Here is a 24,621-nt window from a genome sequence, read left to right on the forward strand (position 1 = left end):
TGTACTGTCTCTTTAAGAAATTAATTTTTGAATTGGGGACTGGAAATCGCAGTATTGCACTGTCAAGAAACCCTAAGAAGGCTCCCAGGGTGATTTTAAATATGTATGGTTTTTATAATTGTAGTGGGCAATGGTATAAGGTTATTTTTGGCCATTTTATATGAAAGTGTACTGTCTCTTTAAGAAACTTTACTTTTGAATTGGGGGCTGGAAATCGCAGTATAGCATTTTCAGGACACCCTGGGGAGGTTCCCAGGGTGATTTTAAATATGTATGGGGTTTATAATTGTAGTGGGCAATGGTATAAGGTTATTTTTGGCCATTTTATATGAAAGTGTACTGTCTCTTTAAGAAACTTAACTTTTCAATTGGGGGCTGGAAATCGCAGTATAGCACTGTCAAGACACCCTAAGAAGGTTCCCAGGGTGATTTTAAATATGTATGGGGTTAATGATTGTGGTGGGCAATGGTATAAGGTTATTTTTGGCCATTTTATATGAAAGTGTACTGTCTCTTTAAGAAATTTCACTTTTGAATTGTGGGCTGGAAATCGCAGTATAGCACTGTCAAGACATCCTAAGAAGGTTCCCAGGGTGATTTTAAATATGTATGGGGTTAATAATTGTGGTGGGCAATGGTATAAGGTTATTTTTGGCCATTTTATATGACAGTGTACTGTCTCTTTAAGAAATTTCACTTTTGAATTGGGGGCTGGAAATCGCAGTATAGCATTTTCAGGACACCCTGGGGAGGTTCCCAGGGTGATTTTAATTATGTATGGGGTTTATAATTGTAGTGGGCAATGGTATAAGGTTATTTTTGGCCATTTTATATGAAAGTGTACTGTCTCTTTAAGAAACTTAACTTTTGAATTGGGGGCTGGAAATCGCAGTATAGCATTTTCAGGACACCCTGGGGAGGTTCCCAGGGTGATTTTAAATATGTATGGGGTTTATAATTGTAGCGGGCAATGGTATAAGGTTATTTTTGGCCATTTTATATGAAAGTGTACTGTCTCTTTAAGAAACTTAACTTTTGAATTGGGGGCTGGAAATCGCAGTATAGCATTTTCAGGACACCCTGGGAAGGTTCCCAGGGTGATTTTAAATATGTATGGGGTTTATAATTGTAGTGGGCAATGGTATAAGGTTATTTTTGGCCATTTAAATGAAAGTGTACTGTCTCTTTAAGAAATTTCACTTTTGAATTGTGGGCTGGAAATCGCAGTATAGCACTGTCAAGACACCCTAAGAAGTTTCCTAGGGTGATTTTAAATATGTATGGGGTTTATAATTGTAGTGGGCAATGGTATAAGGTTATTTTTGGCCATTTTATATGAAAGTGTACTGTCTCTTTAAGAACTTAACTTTTGAATTGGGGGCTGGAAATCGCAGTATAGCACTGTCAAGACACCCTGGGAAGGTTCCCAGGGTGATTTTAAATATGTATGGGGTTTATAATTGTAGTGGGCAATGGTATAAGGTTATTTTTGGCCATTTTATATGACAGTGTACTGTCTCTTTAAGGAACTTAACTTTTGAATTGGGGGCTGGAAATCGCAGTATAGCACTGTCAAGACATCCTGGGAAGGTTCCCAGGGTGATTTTAAATATGTATGGGGTTTAAAATTGTAGTAGGCAATGGTATAAGGTTATTTTTGGCCATTTTATATGAAAGTGTATTGTCTCTTTAAGAAACTTAACTTTTGAATTGGGGACTGGAAATCGCAGTATAGCACTGTCAAGACACCCTGGGAAGGTTCCCAGGGTGATTTTAAATATGTATGGGGTTTATAATTGTAGTGGGCAATGGTATAAGGTTATTTTTGGCCATTTTATATGAAAGTGTACTGTCTCTTTAAGAAACTTAACTTTTGAATTGGGGGCTGGAAATCGCAGTATAGCACTGTCAAGACACCCTAAGAAGGTTCCCAGGGTGATTTTAAATATGTATGGGGTTAATAATTGTAGTGGGCAATGGTATAAGGTTATTTTTGGCCATTTTATATGAAAGTGTATTGTCTCTTTAAGAAACTTAACTTTGGAATTGGGGACTGTAAATCGCAGTATAGCACTGTCAAGACACCCTAAGAAGGTTCCCAGGGTGATTTTAAATATGTATGGGGTTTATAATTGTAGTGGGCAATGGTATAAGGTTATTTTTGGCCATTTTATATGACAGTGTACTGTCTCTTTACGAAATTTCACTTTTGAATTGGGGGCTGGAAATCGCAGTATAGCATTTTCAGGACACCCTGGGGAGGTTCCCAGGGTGATTTTAATTATGTATGGGGTTTATAATTGTAGTGGGCAATGGTATAAGGTTATTTTTGGCCATTTTATATGAAAGTGTACTGTCTCTTTAAGAAACTTAACTTTTAAATTGGGGGCTGGAAATCGCAGTATAGCACTGTCAAGACACCCTAAGAAGGTTCCCAGGGTGATTTTAAATATGTATGGGGTTTATAATTGTAGCGGGCAATGGTATAAGGTTATTTTTGGCCATTTTATATGAAAGTGTACTGTCTCTTTAAGAAACTTAACTTTTGAATTGGGGGCTGGAAATCGCAGTATAGCATTTTCAGGACACCCTGGGAAGGTTCCCAGGGTGATTTTAAATATGTATGGGGTTTATAATTGTAGTGGTCAATGGTATAAGGTTATTTTTGGCCATTTTATATGAAAGTGTACTGTCTCTTTAAGAAACTTAACTTTTGAATTGGGGGCTGGAAATTGCAGTATAGCAGTGTCAAGACACCCTAAGAAGGTTCCCAGGGTGATTTTAAATATGTATGGGGTTTAAAATTGTAGTGGGCAATGGTATATGGTTGTTTTTGGCCATTTTATATGAAAGTCTACTGTCTCTTTAAGAAATTTCACTTTTGAATTTTGGGCTGGAAATCGCAGTATAGCACTGTCAAGACACCCTAAGAAGGTTCCCAGGGTGATTTTAAATATGTATGGGGTTTATAATTGTAGTGGGCAATGGTATAAGGTTATTTTTGGCCATTTTATATGAAAGTGTACTGTCTCTTTAAGAAACTTTACTTTTGAATTGGGGGCTGGAAATCGCAGTATAGCATTTTCAGGACACCCTGGGAAGGTTCCCAAGGTGAATTTAAATAGTATGGGGTTTATAATTGTAGTTGGCAATGGTATAAGGTTATTTTTGGCCATTTTATATGAAAGTTTACTGTCTCTTTAAGAAACTTTACTTTTGAATTCGGGCTGGAAATCGCAGTATAGCATTTTCAGGACACCCTGGGGAGGTTCCCAGGGTGATTTTAAATATGTATGGGGTTTATAATTGTTGTGGGCAATGGTATAAGGTTATTTTTGGCCATTTTATATGAAAGTGTACTGTCTCTTTAAGAAATTTCACTTTTGAATTGGGGGCTGGAAATCGCAGTATAGCATTTACAGGACACCCTAAGAAGGTTCCCAGGGTGATTTTAAATATGTATGGGCTTTATAATTGTAGTGGGCAATGGTATAAGGTTATTTTTTGCCATTTTGTATGAAAGTGTACTGTCTTTTTAAGAAACTTAACTTTTGAATTGGGGGCTGGAAATCGCAGTATAGCAGTGTCAAGACACCCTAAGAAGGTTCCCAGGGTGATTTTAAATATGTATGGGGTTTATAATTGTAGTGGGCAATGGTATAAGGTTGTTTTTGGCCATTTTATATGAAAGTGTACTGTATCTTTAAGAAATTTCACTTTTGAATTGTGGGCTGGAAATCGCAGTATAGCACTGTCAAGACACCCTAAGAAGGTTCCCAGGGTGATTTTAAATATGTATGGGGTTTATAATTGTAGTGGGCAATGGTATAAGGTTATTTTTGGCCATTTTATATGAAAGTGTACTGTCTCTTTAAGAAATTTCACTTTTGAATTGGGGGCTGGAAATCGCAGTATAGCATTTTCAGGACACCCTAAGAAGGTTCCCAGGGTGATTTTAAATATGTATGGGGTTTATAATTGTAGTGGGCAATGGTATAAGGTTATTTTTGGCCATTTTATATGAAAGTGTACTGTCTCTTTAAGAAACTTTACTTTTGAATTGGGGGCTGGAAATCGCAGTATAGCATTTTCAGGACACCCTGGGGATGTTCCCAGGGTGATTTTAAATATGTATGGGGTTTATAATTGTTGTGGGCAATGGTATAAGGTTATTTTTGGCCATTTTATATGAAAGTGTACTGTCTCTATAAGAAACTTAACTTTTGAATTGGGGGCTGGAAATCGCAGTATAGCAGTGTCAAGACACCCTAAGAAGGTTCCCAGGGTGATTTTAAATATGTATGGGGTTTATAATTGTAGTGGGCAATGGTATAAGGTTATTTTTGGCCATTTTATATGAAAGTGTACTGTCTCTTTAAGAACGTAACTTTTGAATTGTGGGCTGGAAATCGCAGTATAGCACTGTCAAGACACCCTAAGAAGGTTCCCAGGGTGATTTTAAATATGTATGGGGTTTATAATTGTAGTGGGCAATGGTATAAGGTTATTTTTGGCCATTTTATATGAAAGTGTACTGTCTCTTTAAGAAATTTCACTTTTGAATTGGGGGCTGGAAATCGCAGTATAGCATTTACAGGACACCCTAAGAAGGTTCCCAGGGTGATTTTAAATATGTATGGGGTTTATAATTGTAGTGGGCAATGGTATAAGGTTATTTTTGGCCATTTTATATTTAAGTGTACTGTCTCTTTAAGAACGTAACTTTTGAATTGGGGGCTGGAAATCGCAGTATAGCACTGTCAAGACATCCTAAGAAGGTTCCCAGGGTGATTTTAAATATGTATGGGGTTTATAATTGTAGTGGGCAATGGTATAAGGTTATTTTTGGCCATTTTATATGAAAGTGTACTGTCTCTTTAAGAAATTAATTTTTGAATTGGGGACTGGAAATCGCAGTATTGCACTGTCAAGAAACCCTAAGAAGGCTCCCAGGGTGATTTTAAATATGTATGGTTTTTATAATTGTAGTGGGCAATGGTATAAGGTTATTTTTGGCCATTTTATATGAAAGTGTACTGTCTCTTTAAGAAACTTTACTTTTGAATTGGGGGCTGGAAATCGCAGTATAGCATTTTCAGGACACCCTGGGGAGGTTCCCAGGGTGATTTTAAATATGTATGGGGTTTATAATTGTAGTGGTCAATGGTATAAGGTTATTTTTGGCCATTTTATATGAAAGTGTACTGTCTCTTTAAGAAACTTAACTTTTGAATTGGGGGCTGGAAATTGCAGTATAGCAGTGTCAAGACACCCTAAGAAGGTTCCCAGGGTGATTTTAAATATGTATGGGGTTTAAAATTGTAGTGGGCAATGGTATATGGTTGTTTTTGGCCATTTTATATGAAAGTCTACTGTCTCTTTAAGAAATTTCACTTTTGAATTTTGGGCTGGAAATCGCAGTATAGCACTGTCAAGACACCCTAAGAAGGTTCCCAGGGTGATTTTAAATATGTATGGGGTTTATAATTGTAGTGGGCAATGGTATAAGGTTATTTTTGGCCATTTTATATGAAAGTGTACTGTCTCTTTAAGAAACTTTACTTTTGAATTGGGGGCTGGAAATCGCAGTATAGCATTTTCAGGACACCCTGGGAAGGTTCCCAAGGTGAATTTAAATAGTATGGGGTTTATAATTGTAGTTGGCAATGGTATAAGGTTATTTTTGGCCATTTTATATGAAAGTTTACTGTCTCTTTAAGAAACTTTACTTTTGAATTCGGGCTGGAAATCGCAGTATAGCATTTTCAGGACACCCTGGGGAGGTTCCCAGGGTGATTTTAAATATGTATGGGGTTTATAATTGTTGTGGGCAATGGTATAAGGTTATTTTTGGCCATTTTATATGAAAGTGTACTGTCTCTTTAAGAAATTTCACTTTTGAATTGGGGGCTGGAAATCGCAGTATAGCATTTACAGGACACCCTAAGAAGGTTCCCAGGGTGATTTTAAATATGTATGGGCTTTATAATTGTAGTGGGCAATGGTATAAGGTTATTTTTTGCCATTTTGTATGAAAGTGTACTGTCTTTTTAAGAAACTTAACTTTTGAATTGGGGGCTGGAAATCGCAGTATAGCAGTGTCAAGACACCCTAAGAAGGTTCCCAGGGTGATTTTAAATATGTATGGGGTTTATAATTGTAGTGGGCAATGGTATAAGGTTGTTTTTGGCCATTTTATATGAAAGTGTACTGTATCTTTAAGAAATTTCACTTTTGAATTGTGGGCTGGAAATCGCAGTATAGCACTGTCAAGACACCCTAAGAAGGTTCCCAGGGTGATTTTAAATATGTATGGGGTTTATAATTGTAGTGGGCAATGGTATAAGGTTATTTTTGGCCATTTTATATGAAAGTGTACTGTCTCTTTAAGAAATTTCACTTTTGAATTGGGGGCTGGAAATCGCAGTATAGCATTTTCAGGACACCCTAAGAAGGTTCCCAGGGTGATTTTAAATATGTATGGGGTTTATAATTGTAGTGGGCAATGGTATAAGGTTATTTTTGGCCATTTTATATGAAAGTGTACTGTCTCTTTAAGAAACTTTACTTTTGAATTGGGGGCTGGAAATCGCAGTATAGCATTTTCAGGACACCCTGGGGATGTTCCCAGGGTGATTTTAAATATGTATGGGGTTTATAATTGTTGTGGGCAATGGTATAAGGTTATTTTTGGCCATTTTATATGAAAGTGTACTGTCTCTATAAGAAACTTAACTTTTGAATTGGGGGCTGGAAATCGCAGTATAGCAGTGTCAAGACACCCTAAGAAGGTTCCCAGGGTGATTTTAAATATGTATGGGGTTTATAATTGTAGTGGGCAATGGTATAAGGTTGTTTTTGGCCATTTTATATGAAAGTGTACTGTCTCTTTAAGAAATTTCACTTTTGAATTGTGGGCTGGAAATCGCAGTATAGCACTGTCAAGACACCCTAAGAAGGTTCCCAGGGTGATTTTAAATATGTATGGGGTTTATAATTGTAGTGGGCAATGGTATAAGGTTATTTTTGGCCATTTTATATGAAAGTGTACTGTCTCTTTAAGAACGTAACTTTTGAATTGTGGGCTGGAAATCGCAGTATAGCACTGTCAAGACACCCTAAGAAGGTTCCCAGGGTGATTTTAAATATGTATGGGGTTTATAATTGTAGTGGGCAATGGTATAAGGTTATTTTTGGCCATTTTATATGAAAGTGTACTGTCTCTTTAAGAAATTTCACTTTTGAATTGGGGGCTGGAAATCGCAGTATAGCATTTACAGGACACCCTAAGAAGGTTCCCAGGGTGATTTTAAATATGTATGGGGTTTATAATTGTAGTTAGCAATGGTATAAGGTTATTTTTGGCCATTTTATATTTAAGTGTACTGTCTCTTTAAGAACGTAACTTTTGAATTGGGGGCTGGAAATCGCAGTATAGCACTGTCAAGACATCCTAAGAAGGTTCCCAGGGTGATTTTAAATATGTATGGGGTTTATAATTGTAGTGGGCAATGGTATAAGGTTATTTTTGGCCATTTTATATGAAAGTGTACTGTCTCTTTAAGAAATTAATTTTTGAATTGGGGACTGGAAATCGCAGTATTGCACTGTCAAGAAACCCTAAGAAGGCTCCCAGGGTGATTTTAAATATGTATGGTTTTTATAATTGTAGTGGGCAATGGTATAAGGTTATTTTTGGCCATTTTATATGAAAGTGTACTGTCTCTTTAAGAAACTTTACTTTTGAATTGGGGGCTGGAAATCGCAGTATAGCATTTTCAGGACACCCTGGGGAGGTTCCCAGGGTGATTTTAAATATGTATGGGGTTTATAATTGTAGTGGTCAATGGTATAAGGTTATTTTTGGCCATTTTATATGAAAGTGTACTGTCTCTTTAAGAAACTTTACTTTTGAATTGGGGGCTGGAAATCGCAGTATAGCATTTTCAGGACACCCTGGGGAGGTTCCCAGGGTGATTTTAAATATGTATGGGGTTTATAATTGTAGTGGTCAATGGTATAAGGTTATTTTTGGCCATTTTATATGAAAGTGTACTGTCTCTTTAAGAAACTTAACTTTTGAATTGGGGGCTGGAAATTGCAGTATAGCAGTGTCAAGACACCCTAAGAAGGTTCCCAGGGTGATTTTAAATATGTATGGGGTTTAAAATTGTAGTGGGCAATGGTATATGGTTGTTTTTGGCCATTTTATATGAAAGTCTACTGTCTCTTTAAGAAATTTCACTTTTGAATTTTGGGCTGGAAATCGCAGTATAGCACTGTCAAGACACCCTAAGAAGGTTCCCAGGGTGATTTTAAATATGTATGGGGTTTATAATTGTAGTGGGCAATGGTATAAGGTTATTTTTGGCCATTTTATATGAAAGTGTACTGTCTCTTTAAGAAACTTTACTTTTGAATTGGGGGCTGGAAATCGCAGTATAGCATTTTCAGGACACCCTGGGAAGGTTCCCAAGGTGAATTTAAATAGTATGGGGTTTATAATTGTAGTTGGCAATGGTATAAGGTTATTTTTGGCCATTTTATATGAAAGTTTACTGTCTCTTTAAGAAACTTTACTTTTGAATTCGGGCTGGAAATCGCAGTATAGCATTTTCAGGACACCCTGGGGAGGTTCCCAGGGTGATTTTAAATATGTATGGGGTTTATAATTGTTGTGGGCAATGGTATAAGGTTATTTTTGGCCATTTTATATGAAAGTGTACTGTCTCTTTAAGAAATTTCACTTTTGAATTGGGGGCTGGAAATCGCAGTATAGCATTTACAGGACACCCTAAGAAGGTTCCCAGGGTGATTTTAAATATGTATGGGCTTTATAATTGTAGTGGGCAATGGTATAAGGTTATTTTTTGCCATTTTGTATGAAAGTGTACTGTCTTTTTAAGAAACTTAACTTTTGAATTGGGGGCTGGAAATCGCAGTATAGCAGTGTCAAGACACCCTAAGAAGGTTCCCAGGGTGATTTTAAATATGTATGGGGTTTATAATTGTAGTGGGCAATGGTATAAGGTTGTTTTTGGCCATTTTATATGAAAGTGTACTGTATCTTTAAGAAATTTCACTTTTGAATTGTGGGCTGGAAATCGCAGTATAGCACTGTCAAGACACCCTAAGAAGGTTCCCAGGGTGATTTTAAATATGTATGGGGTTTATAATTGTAGTGGGCAATGGTATAAGGTTATTTTTGGCCATTTTATATGAAAGTGTACTGTCTCTTTAAGAAATTTCACTTTTGAATTGGGGGCTGGAAATCGCAGTATAGCATTTTCAGGACACCCTAAGAAGGTTCCCAGGGTGATTTTAAATATGTATGGGGTTTATAATTGTAGTGGGCAATGGTATAAGGTTATTTTTGGCCATTTTATATGAAAGTGTACTGTCTCTTTAAGAAACTTTACTTTTGAATTGGGGGCTGGAAATCGCAGTATAGCATTTTCAGGACACCCTGGGGATGTTCCCAGGGTGATTTTAAATATGTATGGGGTTTATAATTGTTGTGGGCAATGGTATAAGGTTATTTTTGGCCATTTTATATGAAAGTGTACTGTCTCTATAAGAAACTTAACTTTTGAATTGGGGGCTGGAAATCGCAGTATAGCAGTGTCAAGACACCCTAAGAAGGTTCCCAGGGTGATTTTAAATATGTATGGGGTTTATAATTGTAGTGGGCAATGGTATAAGGTTGTTTTTGGCCATTTTATATGAAAGTGTACTGTCTCTTTAAGAAATTTCACTTTTGAATTGTGGGCTGGAAATCGCAGTATAGCACTGTCAAGACACCCTAAGAAGGTTCCCAGGGTGATTTTAAATATGTATGGGGTTTATAATTGTAGTGGGCAATGGTATAAGGTTATTTTTGGCCATTTTATATGAAAGTGTACTGTCTCTTTAAGAACGTAACTTTTGAATTGTGGGCTGGAAATCGCAGTATAGCACTGTCAAGACACCCTAAGAAGGTTCCCAGGGTGATTTTAAATATGTATGGGGTTTATAATTGTAGTGGGCAATGGTATAAGGTTATTTTTGGCCATTTTATATGAAAGTGTACTGTCTCTTTAAGAAATTTCACTTTTGAATTGGGGGCTGGAAATCGCAGTATAGCATTTACAGGACACCCTAAGAAGGTTCCCAGGGTGATTTTAAATATGTATGGGGTTTATAATTGTAGTGGGCAATGGTATAAGGTTATTTTTGGCCATTTTATATTTAAGTGTACTGTCTCTTTAAGAACGTAACTTTTGAATTGGGGGCTGGAAATCGCAGTATAGCACTGTCAAGACATCCTAAGAAGGTTCCCAGGGTGATTTTAAATATGTATGGGGTTTATAATTGTAGTGGGCAATGGTATAAGGTTATTTTTGGCCATTTTATATGAAAGTGTACTGTCTCTTTAAGAAATTAATTTTTGAATTGGGGACTGGAAATCGCAGTATTGCACTGTCAAGAAACCCTAAGAAGGCTCCCAGGGTGATTTTAAATATGTATGGTTTTTATAATTGTAGTGGGCAATGGTATAAGGTTATTTTTGGCCATTTTATATGAAAGTGTACTGTCTCTTTAAGAAACTTTACTTTTGAATTGGGGGCTGGAAATCGCAGTATAGCATTTTCAGGACACCCTGGGGAGGTTCCCAGGGTGATTTTAAATATGTATGGGGTTTATAATTGTAGTGGTCAATGGTATAAGGTTATTTTTGGCCATTTTATATGAAAGTGTACTGTCTCTTTAAGAAACTTAACTTTTGAATTGGGGGCTGGAAATTGCAGTATAGCAGTGTCAAGACACCCTAAGAAGGTTCCCAGGGTGATTTTAAATATGTATGGGGTTTAAAATTGTAGTGGGCAATGGTATATGGTTGTTTTTGGCCATTTTATATGAAAGTCTACTGTCTCTTTAAGAAATTTCACTTTTGAATTTTGGGCTGGAAATCGCAGTATAGCACTGTCAAGACACCCTAAGAAGGTTCCCAGGGTGATTTTAAATATGTATGGGGTTTATAATTGTAGTGGGCAATGGTATAAGGTTATTTTTGGCCATTTTATATGAAAGTGTACTGTCTCTTTAAGAAACTTTACTTTTGAATTGGGGGCTGGAAATCGCAGTATAGCATTTTCAGGACACCCTGGGAAGGTTCCCAAGGTGAATTTAAATAGTATGGGGTTTATAATTGTAGTTGGCAATGGTATAAGGTTATTTTTGGCCATTTTATATGAAAGTTTACTGTCTCTTTAAGAAACTTTACTTTTGAATTCGGGCTGGAAATCGCAGTATAGCATTTTCAGGACACCCTGGGGAGGTTCCCAGGGTGATTTTAAATATGTATGGGGTTTATAATTGTTGTGGGCAATGGTATAAGGTTATTTTTGGCCATTTTATATGAAAGTGTACTGTCTCTTTAAGAAATTTCACTTTTGAATTGGGGGCTGGAAATCGCAGTATAGCATTTACAGGACACCCTAAGAAGGTTCCCAGGGTGATTTTAAATATGTATGGGCTTTATAATTGTAGTGGGCAATGGTATAAGGTTATTTTTTGCCATTTTGTATGAAAGTGTACTGTCTTTTTAAGAAACTTAACTTTTGAATTGGGGGCTGGAAATCGCAGTATAGCAGTGTCAAGACACCCTAAGAAGGTTCCCAGGGTGATTTTAAATATGTATGGGGTTTATAATTGTAGTGGGCAATGGTATAAGGTTGTTTTTGGCCATTTTATATGAAAGTGTACTGTATCTTTAAGAAATTTCACTTTTGAATTGTGGGCTGGAAATCGCAGTATAGCACTGTCAAGACACCCTAAGAAGGTTCCCAGGGTGATTTTAAATATGTATGGGGTTTATAATTGTAGTGGGCAATGGTATAAGGTTATTTTTGGCCATTTTATATGAAAGTGTACTGTCTCTTTAAGAAATTTCACTTTTGAATTGGGGGCTGGAAATCGCAGTATAGCATTTTCAGGACACCCTAAGAAGGTTCCCAGGGTGATTTTAAATATGTATGGGGTTTATAATTGTAGTGGGCAATGGTATAAGGTTATTTTTGGCCATTTTATATGAAAGTGTACTGTCTCTTTAAGAAACTTTACTTTTGAATTGGGGGCTGGAAATCGCAGTATAGCATTTTCAGGACACCCTGGGGATGTTCCCAGGGTGATTTTAAATATGTATGGGGTTTATAATTGTTGTGGGCAATGGTATAAGGTTATTTTTGGCCATTTTATATGAAAGTGTACTGTCTCTATAAGAAACTTAACTTTTGAATTGGGGGCTGGAAATCGCAGTATAGCAGTGTCAAGACACCCTAAGAAGGTTCCCAGGGTGATTTTAAATATGTATGGGGTTTATAATTGTAGTGGGCAATGGTATAAGGTTGTTTTTGGCCATTTTATATGAAAGTGTACTGTCTCTTTAAGAAATTTCACTTTTGAATTGTGGGCTGGAAATCGCAGTATAGCACTGTCAAGACACCCTAAGAAGGTTCCCAGGGTGATTTTAAATATGTATGGGGTTTATAATTGTAGTGGGCAATGGTATAAGGTTATTTTTGGCCATTTTATATGAAAGTGTACTGTCTCTTTAAGAACGTAACTTTTGAATTGTGGGCTGGAAATCGCAGTATAGCACTGTCAAGACACCCTAAGAAGGTTCCCAGGGTGATTTTAAATATGTATGGGGTTTATAATTGTAGTGGGCAATGGTATAAGGTTATTTTTGGCCATTTTATATGAAAGTGTACTGTCTCTTTAAGAAATTTCACTTTTGAATTGGGGGCTGGAAATCGCAGTATAGCATTTACAGGACACCCTAAGAAGGTTCCCAGGGTGATTTTAAATATGTATGGGGTTTATAATTGTAGTGGGCAATGGTATAAGGTTATTTTTGGCCATTTTATATTTAAGTGTACTGTCTCTTTAAGAACGTAACTTTTGAATTGGGGGCTGGAAATCGCAGTATAGCACTGTCAAGACATCCTAAGAAGGTTCCCAGGGTGATTTTAAATATGTATGGGGTTTATAATTGTAGTGGGCAATGGTATAAGGTTATTTTTGGCCATTTTATATGAAAGTGTACTGTCTCTTTAAGAAATTAATTTTTGAATTGGGGACTGGAAATCGCAGTATTGCACTGTCAAGAAACCCTAAGAAGGCTCCCAGGGTGATTTTAAATATGTATGGTTTTTATAATTGTAGTGGGCAATGGTATAAGGTTATTTTTGGCCATTTTATATGAAAGTGTACTGTCTCTTTAAGAAACTTTACTTTTGAATTGGGGGCTGGAAATCGCAGTATAGCATTTTCAGGACACCCTGGGGAGGTTCCCAGGGTGATTTTAAATATGTATGGGGTTTATAATTGTAGTGGTCAATGGTATAAGGTTATTTTTGGCCATTTTATATGAAAGTGTACTGTCTCTTTAAGAAACTTTACTTTTGAATTGGGGGCTGGAAATCGCAGTATAGCATTTTCAGGACACCCTGGGGAGGTTCCCAGGGTGATTTTAAATATGTATGGGGTTTATAATTGTAGTGGTCAATGGTATAAGGTTATTTTTGGCCATTTTATATGAAAGTGTACTGTCTCTTTAAGAAACTTAACTTTTGAATTGGGGGCTGGAAATCGCAGTATAGCATTTACAGGACACCCTAAGAAGGTTCCCAGGGTGATTTTAAATATGTATGGGCTTTATAATTGTAGTGGGCAATGGTATAAGGTTATTTTTTGCCATTTTGTATGAAAGTGTACTGTCTTTTTAAGAAACTTAACTTTTGAATTGGGGGCTGGAAATCGCAGTATAGCAGTGTCAAGACACCCTAAGAAGGTTCCCAGGGTGATTTTAAATATGTATGGGGTTTATAATTGTAGTGGGCAATGGTATAAGGTTGTTTTTGGCCATTTTATATGAAAGTGTACTGTATCTTTAAGAAATTTCACTTTTGAATTGTGGGCTGGAAATCGCAGTATAGCACTGTCAAGACACCCTAAGAAGGTTCCCAGGGTGATTTTAAATATGTATGGGGTTTATAATTGTAGTGGGCAATGGTATAAGGTTATTTTTGGCCATTTTATATGAAAGTGTACTGTCTCTTTAAGAAATTTCACTTTTGAATTGGGGGCTGGAAATCGCAGTATAGCATTTTCAGGACACCCTAAGAAGGTTCCCAGGGTGATTTTAAATATGTATGGGGTTTATAATTGTAGTGGGCAATGGTATAAGGTTATTTTTGGCCATTTTATATGAAAGTGTACTGTCTCTTTAAGAAACTTTACTTTTGAATTGGGGGCTGGAAATCGCAGTATAGCATTTTCAGGACACCCTGGGGATGTTCCCAGGGTGATTTTAAATATGTATGGGGTTTATAATTGTTGTGGGCAATGGTATAAGGTTATTTTTGGCCATTTTATATGAAAGTGTACTGTCTCTATAAGAAACTTAACTTTTGAATTGGGGGCTGGAAATCGCAGTATAGCAGTGTCAAGACACCCTAAGAAGGTTCCCAGGGTGATTTTAAATATGTATGGGGTTTATAATTGTAGTGGGCAATGGTATAAGGTTGTTTTTGGCCATTTTATATGAAAGTGTACTGTCTCTTTAAGAAATTTCACTTTTGAATTGTGGGCTGGAAATCGCAGTATAGCACTGTCAAGACACCCTAAGAAGGTTCCCAGGGTGATTTTAAATATGTATGGGGTTTATAATTGTAGTGGGCAATGGTATAAGGTTATTTTTGGCCATTTTATATGAAAGTGTACTGTCTCTTTAAGAACGTAACTTTTGAATTGTGGGCTGGAAATCGCAGTATAGCACTGTCAAGACACCCTAAGAAGGTTCCCAGGGTGATTTTAAATATGTATGGGGTTTATAATTGTAGTGGGCAATGGTATAAGGTTATTTTTGGCCATTTTATATGAAAGTGTACTGTCTCTTTAAGAAATTTCACTTTTGAATTGGGGGCTGGAAATCGCAGTATAGCATTTACAGGACACCCTAAGAAGGTTCCCAGGGTGATTTTAAATATGTATGGGGTTTATAATTGTAGTGGGCAATGGTATAAGGTTATTTTTGGCCATTTTATATTTAAGTGTACTGTCTCTTTAAGAACGTAACTTTTGAATTGGGGGCTGGAAATCGCAGTATAGCACTGTCAAGACATCCTAAGAAGGTTCCCAGGGTGATTTTAAATATGTATGGGGTTTATAATTGTAGTGGGCAATGGTATAAGGTTATTTTTGGCCATTTTATATGAAAGTGTACTGTCTCTTTAAGAAATTAATTTTTGAATTGGGGACTGGAAATCGCAGTATTGCACTGTCAAGAAACCCTAAGAAGGCTCCCAGGGTGATTTTAAATATGTATGGTTTTTATAATTGTAGTGGGCAATGGTATAAGGTTATTTTTGGCCATTTTATATGAAAGTGTACTGTCTCTTTAAGAAACTTTACTTTTGAATTGGGGGCTGGAAATCGCAGTATAGCATTTTCAGGACACCCTGGGGAGGTTCCCAGGGTGATTTTAAATATGTATGGGGTTTATAATTGTAGTGGTAAATGGTATAAGGTTATTTTTGGCCATTTTATATGAAAGTGTACTGTCTCTTTAAGAAACTTAACTTTTGAATTGGGGGCTGGAAATTGCAGTATAGCAGTGTCAAGACACCCTAAGAAGGTTCCCAGGGTGATTTTAAATATGTATGGGGTTTAAAATTGTAGTGGGCAATGGTATATGGTTGTTTTTGGCCATTTTATATGAAAGTCTACTGTCTCTTTAAGAAATTTCACTTTTGAATTTTGGGCTGGAAATCGCAGTATAGCACTGTCAAGACACCCTAAGAAGGTTCCCAGGGTGATTTTAAATATGTATGGGGTTTATAATTGTAGTGGGCAATGGTATAAGGTTATTTTTGGCCATTTTATATGAAAGTGTACTGTCTCTTTAAGAAACTTTACTTTTGAATTGGGGGCTGGAAATCGCAGTATAGCATTTTCAGGACACCCTGGGAAGGTTCCCAAGGTGAATTTAAATAGTATGGGGTTTATAATTGTAGTTGGCAATGGTATAAGGTTATTTTTGGCCATTTTATATGAAAGTTTACTGTCTCTTTAAGAAACTTTACTTTTGAATTCGGGCTGGAAATCGCAGTATAGCATTTTCAGGACACCCTGGGGAGGTTCCCAGGGTGATTTTAAATATGTATGGGGTTTATAATTGTTGTGGGCAATGGTATAAGGTTATTTTTGGCCATTTTATATGAAAGTGTACTGTCTCTTTAAGAAATTTCACTTTTGAATTGGGGGCTGGAAATCGCAGTATAGCATTTACAGGACACCCTAAGAAGGTTCCCAGGGTGATTTTAAATATGTATGGGCTTTATAATTGTAGTGGGCAATGGTATAAGGTTATTTTTTGCCATTTTGTATGAAAGTGTACTGTCTTTTTAAGAAACTTAACTTTTGAATTGGGGGCTGGAAATCGCAGTATAGCAGTGTCAAGACACCCTAAGAAGGTTCCCAGGGTGATTTTAAATATGTATGGGGTTTATAATTGTAGTGGGCAATGGTATAAGGTTGTTTTTGGCCATTTTATATGAAAGTGTACTGTATCTTTAAGAAATTTCACTTTTGAATTGTGGGCTGGAAATCGCAGTATAGCACTGTCAAGACACCCTAAGAAGGTTCCCAGGGTGATTTTAAATATGTATGGGGTTTATAATTGTAGTGGGCAATGGTATAAGGTTATTTTTGGCCATTTTATATGAAAGTGTACTGTCTCTTTAAGAAATTTCACTTTTGAATTGGGGGCTGGAAATCGCAGTATAGCATTTTCAGGACACCCTAAGAAGGTTCCCAGGGTGATTTTAAATATGTATGGGGTTTATAATTGTAGTGGGCAATGGTATAAGGTTATTTTTGGCCATTTTATATGAAAGTGTACTGTCTCTTTAAGAAACTTTACTTTTGAATTGGGGGCTGGAAATCGCAGTATAGCATTTTCAGGACACCCTGGGGATGTTCCCAGGGTGATTTTAAATATGTATGGGGTTTATAATTGTTGTGGGCAATGGTATAAGGTTATTTTTGGCCATTTTATATGAAAGTGTACTGTCTCTATAAGAAACTTAACTTTTGAATTGGGGGCTGGAAATCGCAGTATAGCAGTGTCAAGACACCCTAAGAAGGTTCCCAGGGTGATTTTAAATATGTATGGGGTTTATAATTGTAGTGGGCAATGGTATAAGGTTGTTTTTGGCCATTTTATATGAAAGTGTACTGTCTCTTTAAGAAATTTCACTTTTGAATTGTGGGCTGGAAATCGCAGTATAGCACTGTCAAGACACCCTAAGAAGGTTCCCAGGGTGATTTTAAATATGTATGGGGTTTATAATTGTAGTGGGCAATGGTATAAGGTTATTTTTGGCCATTTTATATGAAAGTGTACTGTCTCTTTAAGAACGTAACTTTTGAATTGTGGGCTGGAAATCGCAGTATAGCACTGTCAAGACACCCTAAGAAGGTTCCCAGGGTGATTTTAAATATGTATGGGGTTTATAATTGTAGTGGGCAATGGTATAAGGTTATTTTTGGCCATTTTATATGAAAGTGTACTGTCTCTTTAAGAAATTTCACTTTTGAATTGGGGGCTGGAAATCGCAGTATAGCATTTACAGGACACCCTAAGAAGGTTCCCAGGGTGATTTTAAATATGTATGGGGTTTATAATTGTAGTGGGCAATGGTATAAGGTTATTTTTGGCCATTTTATATTTAAGTGTACTGTCTCTTTAAGAACGTAACTTTTGAATTGGGGGCTGGAAATCGCAGTATAGCACTGTCAAGACATCCTAAGAAGGTTCCCAGGGTGATTTTAAATATGTATGGGGTTTATAATTGTAGTGGGCAATGGTATAAGGTTATTTTTGGCCATTTTATATGAAAGTGTACTGTCTCTTTAAGAAATTAATTTTTGAATTGGGGACTGGAAATCGCAGTATTGCACTGTCAAGAAACCCTAAGAAGGCTCCCAGGGTGATTTTAAATATGTATGGTTTTTATAATTGTAGTGGGCAATGGTATAAGGTTATTTTTGGCCATTTTATATGAAAGTGTACTGTCTCTTTAAGAAACTTTACTTTTGAATTGGGGGCTGGAAATCGCAGTATAGCATTTTCAGGACACCCTGGGGAGGTTCCCAGGGTGATTTTAAATATGTATGGGGTTTATAATTGTAGTGGTCAATGGTATAAGGTTATTTTTGGCCATTTTATATGAAAGTGTACTGTCTCTTTAAGAAACTTTACTTTTGAATTGGGGGCTGGAAATCGCAGTATAGCATTTTCAGGACACCCTGGGGAGGTTCCCAGGGTGATTTTAAATATGTATGGGGTTTATAATTGTAGTGGTCAATGGTATAAGGTTATTTTTGGCCATTTTATATGAAAGTGTACTGTCTCTTTAAGAAACTTAACTTTTGAATTGGGGGCTGGAAATTGCAGTATAGCAGTGTCAAGACACCCTAAGAAGGTTCCCAGGGTGATTTTAAATATGTATGGGGTTTAAAATTGTAGTGGGCAATGGTATATGGTTGTTTTTGGCCATTTTATATGAAAGTCTACTGTCTCTTTAAGAAATTTCACTTTTGAATTTTGGGCTGGAAATCGCAGTATAGCACTGTCAAGACACCCTAAGAAGGTTCCCAGGGTGATTTTAAATATGTATGGGGTTTATAATTGTAGTGGGCAATGGTATAAGGTTATTTTTGGCCATTTTATATGAAAGTGTACTGTCTCTTTAAGAAACTTTACTTTTGAATTGGGGGCTGGAAATCGCAGTATAGCATTTTCAGGACACCCTGGGAAGGTTCCCAAGGTGAATTTAAATAGTATGGGGTTTATAATTGTAGTTGGCAATGGTATAAGGTTATTTTTGGCCATTTTATATGAAAGTTTACTGTCTCTTTAAGAAACTTTACTTTTGAATTCGGGCTGGAAATCGCAGTATAGCATTTTCAGGACACCCTGGGGAGGTTCCCAGGGTGATTTTAAATATGTATGGGGTTTATAATTGTTGTGGGCAATGGTATAAGGTTATTTTTGGCCATTTTATATGAAAGTGTACTGTCTCTTTAAGAAATTTCACTTTTGAATTGGGGGCTGGAAATCGCAGTATAGCATTTACAGGACACCCTAAGAAGGTTCCCAGGGTGATTTTAAATATGTATGGGCTTTATAATTGTAGTGGGCAATGGTATAAGGTTATTTTTTGCCATTTTGTATGAAAGTGTACTGTCTTTTTAAGAAACTTAACTTTTGAATTGGGGGCTGGAAATCGCAGTATAGCAGTGTCAAGACACCCTAAGAAGGTTCCCAGGGTGATTTTAAATATGTATGGGGTTTATAATTGTAGTGGGCAATGGTATAAGGTTGTTTTTGGCCATTTTATATGAAAGTGTACTGTATCTTTAAGAAATTTCACTTTTGAATTGTGGGCTGGAAATCGCAGTATAGCACTGTCAAGACACCCAAAGAAGGTTCCCAGGGTGATTTTAAATATGTATGGGGTTTATAATTGTAGTGGGCAATGGTATAAGGTTATTTTTGGCCATTTTATTTGAAAGTGTACTGTCTCTTTAAGAAATTTCACTTTTGAATTGGGGGCTGGAAATCGCAGTATAGCATTTTCAGGACACCCTAAGAAGGTTCCCAGGGTGATTTTAAATATGTATGGGGTTTATAATTGTAGTGGGCAATGGTATAAGGTTATTTTTGGCCATTTTATATGAAAGTGTACTGTCTCTTTAAGAAACTTTACTTTTGAATTGGGGGCTGGAAATCGCAGTATAGCATTTTCAGGACACCCTGGGGATGTTCCCAGGGTGATTTTAAATATGTATGGGGTTTATAATTGTTGTGGGCAATGGTATAAGGTTATTTTTGGCCATTTTATATGAAAGTGTACTGTCTCTATAAGAAACTTAACTTTTGAATTGGGGGCTGGAAATCGCAGTATAGCAGTGTCAAGACACCCTAAGAAGGTTCCCAGGGTGATTTTAAATATGTATGGGGTTTATAATTGTAGTGGGCAATGGTATAAGGTTGTTTTTGGCCATTTTATATGAAAGTGTACTGTCTCTTTAAGAAATTTCACTTTTGAATTGTGGGCTGGAAATCGCAGTATAGCACTGTCAAGACACCCTAAGAAGGTTCCCAGGGTGATTTTAAATATGTATGGGGTTTATAATTGTAGTGGGCAATGGTATAAGGTTATTTTTGGCCATTTTATATGAAAGTGTACTGTCTCTTTAAGAACGTAACTTTTGAATTGTGGGCTGGAAATCGCAGTATAGCACTGTCAAGACACCCTAAGAAGGTTCCCAGGGTGATTTTAAATATGTATGGGGTTTATAATTGTAGTGGGCAATGGTATAAGGTTATTTTTGGCCATTTTATATGAAAGTGTACTGTCTCTTTAAGAAATTTCACTTTTGAATTGGGGGCTGGAAATCGCAGTATAGCATTTACAGGACACCCTAAGAAGGTTCCCAGGGTGATTTTAAATATGTATGGGGTTTATAATTGTAGTGGGCAATGGTATAAGGTTATTTTTGGCCATTTTATATTTAAGTGTACTGTCTCTTTAAGAACGTAACTTTTGAATTGGGGGCTGGAAATCGCAGTATAGCACTGTCAAGACATCCTAAGAAGGTTCCCAGGGTGATTTTAAATATGTATGGGGTTTATAATTGTAGTGGGCAATGGTATAAGGTTATTTTTGGCCATTTTATATGAAAGTGTACTGTCTCTTTAAGAAATTAATTTTTGAATTGGGGACTGGAAATCGCAGTATTGCACTGTCAAGAAACCCTAAGAAGGCTCCCAGGGTGATTTTAAATATGTATGGTTTTTATAATTGTAGTGGGCAATGGTATAAGGTTATTTTTGGCCATTTTATATGAAAGTGTACTGTCTCTTTAAGAAACTTTACTTTTGAATTGGGGGCTGGAAATCGCAGTATAGCATTTTCAGGACACCCTGGGGAGGTTCCCAGGGTGATTTTAAATATGTATGGGGTTTATAATTGTAGTGGGCAATGGTATAAGGTTATTTTTGGCCATTTTATATGAAAGTGTACTGTCTCTTTAAGAAACTTAACTTTTCAATTGGGGGCTGGAAATCGCAGTATAGCACTGTCAAGACACCCTAAGAAGGTTCCCAGGGTGATTTTAAATATGTATGGGGTTAATGATTGTGGTGGGCAATGGTATAAGGTTATTTTTGGCCATTTTATATGAAAGTGTACTGTCTCTTTAAGAAATTTCACTTTTGAATTGTGGGCTGGAAATCGCAGTATAGCACTGTCAAGACACCCTAAGAAGGTTCCCAGGGTGATTTTAAATATGTATGGGGTTAATAATTGTGGTGGGCAATGGTATAAGGTTATTTTTGGCCATTTTATATGACAGTGTACTGTCTCTTTAAGAAATTTCACTTTTGAATTGGGGGCTGGAAATCGCAGTATAGCATTTTCAGGACACCCTGGGGAGGTTCCCAGGGTGATTTTAATTATGTATGGGGTTTATAATTGTAGTGGGCAATGGTATAAGGTTATTTTTGGCCATTTTATATGAAAGTGTACTGTCTCTTTAAGAAACTTAACTTTTGAATTGGGGGCTGGAAATCGCAGTATAGCACTGTCAAGACACCCTAAGAAGGTTCCCAGGGTGATTTTAAATATGTATGGGGTTTATAATTGTAGCGGGCAATGGTATAAGGTTATTTTTGGCCATTTTATATGAAAGTGTACTGTCTCTTTAAGAAATTTCACTTTTGAATTGTGGGCTGGAAATCGCAGTATAGCACTGTCAAGACACCCTAAGAAGTTTCCTAGGGTGATTTTAAATATGTATGGGGTTTATAATTGTAGTTGTCAATGGTATAAGGTTATTTTTGGCCATTTTATATGAAAGTGCACTGTCTCTTTAAGAAATTTCACTTTTGAATTCGGGGCTGGAAATCACAGTATAGCACTGGCAAGACACCCCTAAGAAGGTTCCCAGGGTGATTTTAAATATGTATGGGGTTTATAATTGTAGTGGGCAATGATATAAGGTTATTTTTGGCCATTTTATATGAAAGTGTACTGTCTCTTTAAGAACTTAACTTTTGAATTGGGGGCTGGAAATCGCAGTATAGCACTGTCAAGACACCCTGGGAAGGTTCCCAGGGTGATTTTAAATATGTATGGGGTTTATAATTGTAGTGGGCAATGGTATAAGGTTATTTTTGGCCATTTTATATGACAGTGTACTGTCTCTTTAAGAAACTTAACTTTTGAATTGGGGGCTGGAAATCGCAGTATAGCACTGTCAAGACATCCTGGGAAGGTTCCCAGGGTGATTTTAAATATGTATGGGGTTTAAAATTGTAGTAGGCAATGGTATAAGGTTATTTTTGGCCATTTTATATGAAAGTGTATTGTCTCTTTAAGAAACTTAACTTTTGAATTGGGGACTGGAAATCGCAGTATAGCACTGTCAAGACACCCTGGGAAGGTTCCCAGGGTGATTTTAAATATGTATGGGGTTTATAATTGTAGTGGGCAATGGTATAAGGTTATTTTTGGCCATTTTATATGAAAGTGTACTGTCTCTTTAAGAAACTTAACTTTTGAATTGGGGGCTGGAAATCGCAGTATAGCACTGTCAAGACACCCTAAGAAGGTTCCCAGGGTGATTTTAAATATGTATGGGGTTAATAATTGTAGTGGGCAATGGTATAAGGTTATTTTTGGCCATTTTATATGAAAGTGTATTGTCTCTTTAAGAAACTTAACTTTGGAATTGGGGACTGGAAATCGCAGTATAGCACTGTCAAGACACCCTAAGAAGGTTCCCAGGGTGATTTTAAATATGTATGGGGTTTATAATTGTAGTGGGCAATGGTATAAGGTTATTTTTGGCCATTTTATATGACAGTGTACTGTCTCTTTACGAAATTTCACTTTTGAATTGGGGGCTGGAAATCGCAGTATAGCATTTTCAGGACACCCTGGGGAGGTTCCCAGGGTGATTTTAATTATGTATGGGGTTTATAATTGTAGTGGGCAATGGTATAAGGTTATTTTTGGCCATTTTATATGAAAGTGTACTGTCTCTTTAAGAAACTTAACTTTTAAATTGGGGGCTGGAAATCGCAGTATAGCACTGTCAAGACACCCTAAGAAGGTTCCCAGGGTGATTTTAAATATGTATGGGGTTTATAATTGTAGCGGGCAATGGTATAAGGTTATTTTTGGCCATTTTATATGAAAGTGTACTGTCTCTTTAAGAAACTTAACTTTTGAATTGGGGGCTTGAAATCGCAGTATAGCATTTTCAGGACACCCTGGGAAGGTTCCCAGGGTGATTTTAAATATGTATGGGGTTTATAATTGTAGTGGTCAATGGTATAAGGTTATTTTTGGCCATTTTATATGAAAGTGTACTGTCTCTTTAAGAAACTTAACTTTTGAATTGGGGGCTGGAAATTGCAGTATAGCAGTGTCAAGACACCCTAAGAAGGTTCCCAGGGTGATTTTAAATATGTATGGGGTTTAAAATTGTAGTGGGCAATGGTATATGGTTGTTTTTGGCCATTTTATATGAAAGTCTACTGTCTCTTTAAGAAATTTCACTTTTGAATTTTGGGCTGGAAATCGCAGTATAGCACTGTCAAGACACCCTAAGAAGGTTCCCAGGGTGATTTTAAATATGTATGGGGTTTATAATTGTAGTGGGCAATGGTATAAGGTTATTTTTGGCCATTTTATATGAAAGTGTACTGTCTCTTTAAGAAACTTTACTTTTGAATTGGGGGCTGGAAATCGCAGTATAGCATTTTCAGGACACCCTGGGAAGGTTCCCAAGGTGAATTTAAATAGTATGGGGTTTATAATTGTAGTTGGCAATGGTATAAGGTTATTTTTGGCCATTTTATATGAAAGTTTACTGTCTCTTTAAGAAACTTTACTTTTGAATTCGGGCTGGAAATCGCAGTATAGCATTTTCAGGACACCCTGGGGAGGTTCCCAGGGTGATTTTAAATATGTATGGGGTTTATAATTGTTGTGGGCAATGGTATAAGGTTATTTTTGGCCATTTTATATGAAAGTGTACTGTCTCATTAAGAAATTTCACTTTTGAATTGGGGGCTGGAAATCGCAGTATAGCATTTACAGGACACCCTAAGAAGGTTCCCAGGGTGATTTTAAATATGTATGGGCTTTATAATTGTAGTGGGCAATGGTATAAGGTTATTTTTTGCCATTTTGTATGAAAGTGTACTGTCTTTTTAAGAAACTTAACTTTTGAATTGGGGGCTGGAAATCGCAGTATAGCAGTGTCAAGACACCCTAAGAAGGTTCCCAGGGTGATTTTAAATATGTATGGGGTTTATAATTGTAGTGGGCAATGGTATAAGGTTGTTTTTGGCCATTTTATATGAAAGTGTACTGTATCTTTAAGAAATTTCACTTTTGAATTGTGGGCTGGAAATCGCAGTATAGCACTGTCAAGACACCCTAAGAAGGTTCCCAGGGTGATTTTAAATATGTATGGGGTTTATAATTGTAGTGGGCA

This window comes from Phyllobates terribilis, unplaced genomic scaffold, assembly GCF_046119375.1.
Source record: "Phyllobates terribilis strain yellow unplaced genomic scaffold, ASM4611937v1 Scaffold_36__1_contigs__length_13169755, whole genome shotgun sequence".
In the NCBI taxonomy this organism is placed as follows: domain Eukaryota; kingdom Metazoa; phylum Chordata; class Amphibia; order Anura; family Dendrobatidae; genus Phyllobates; species Phyllobates terribilis.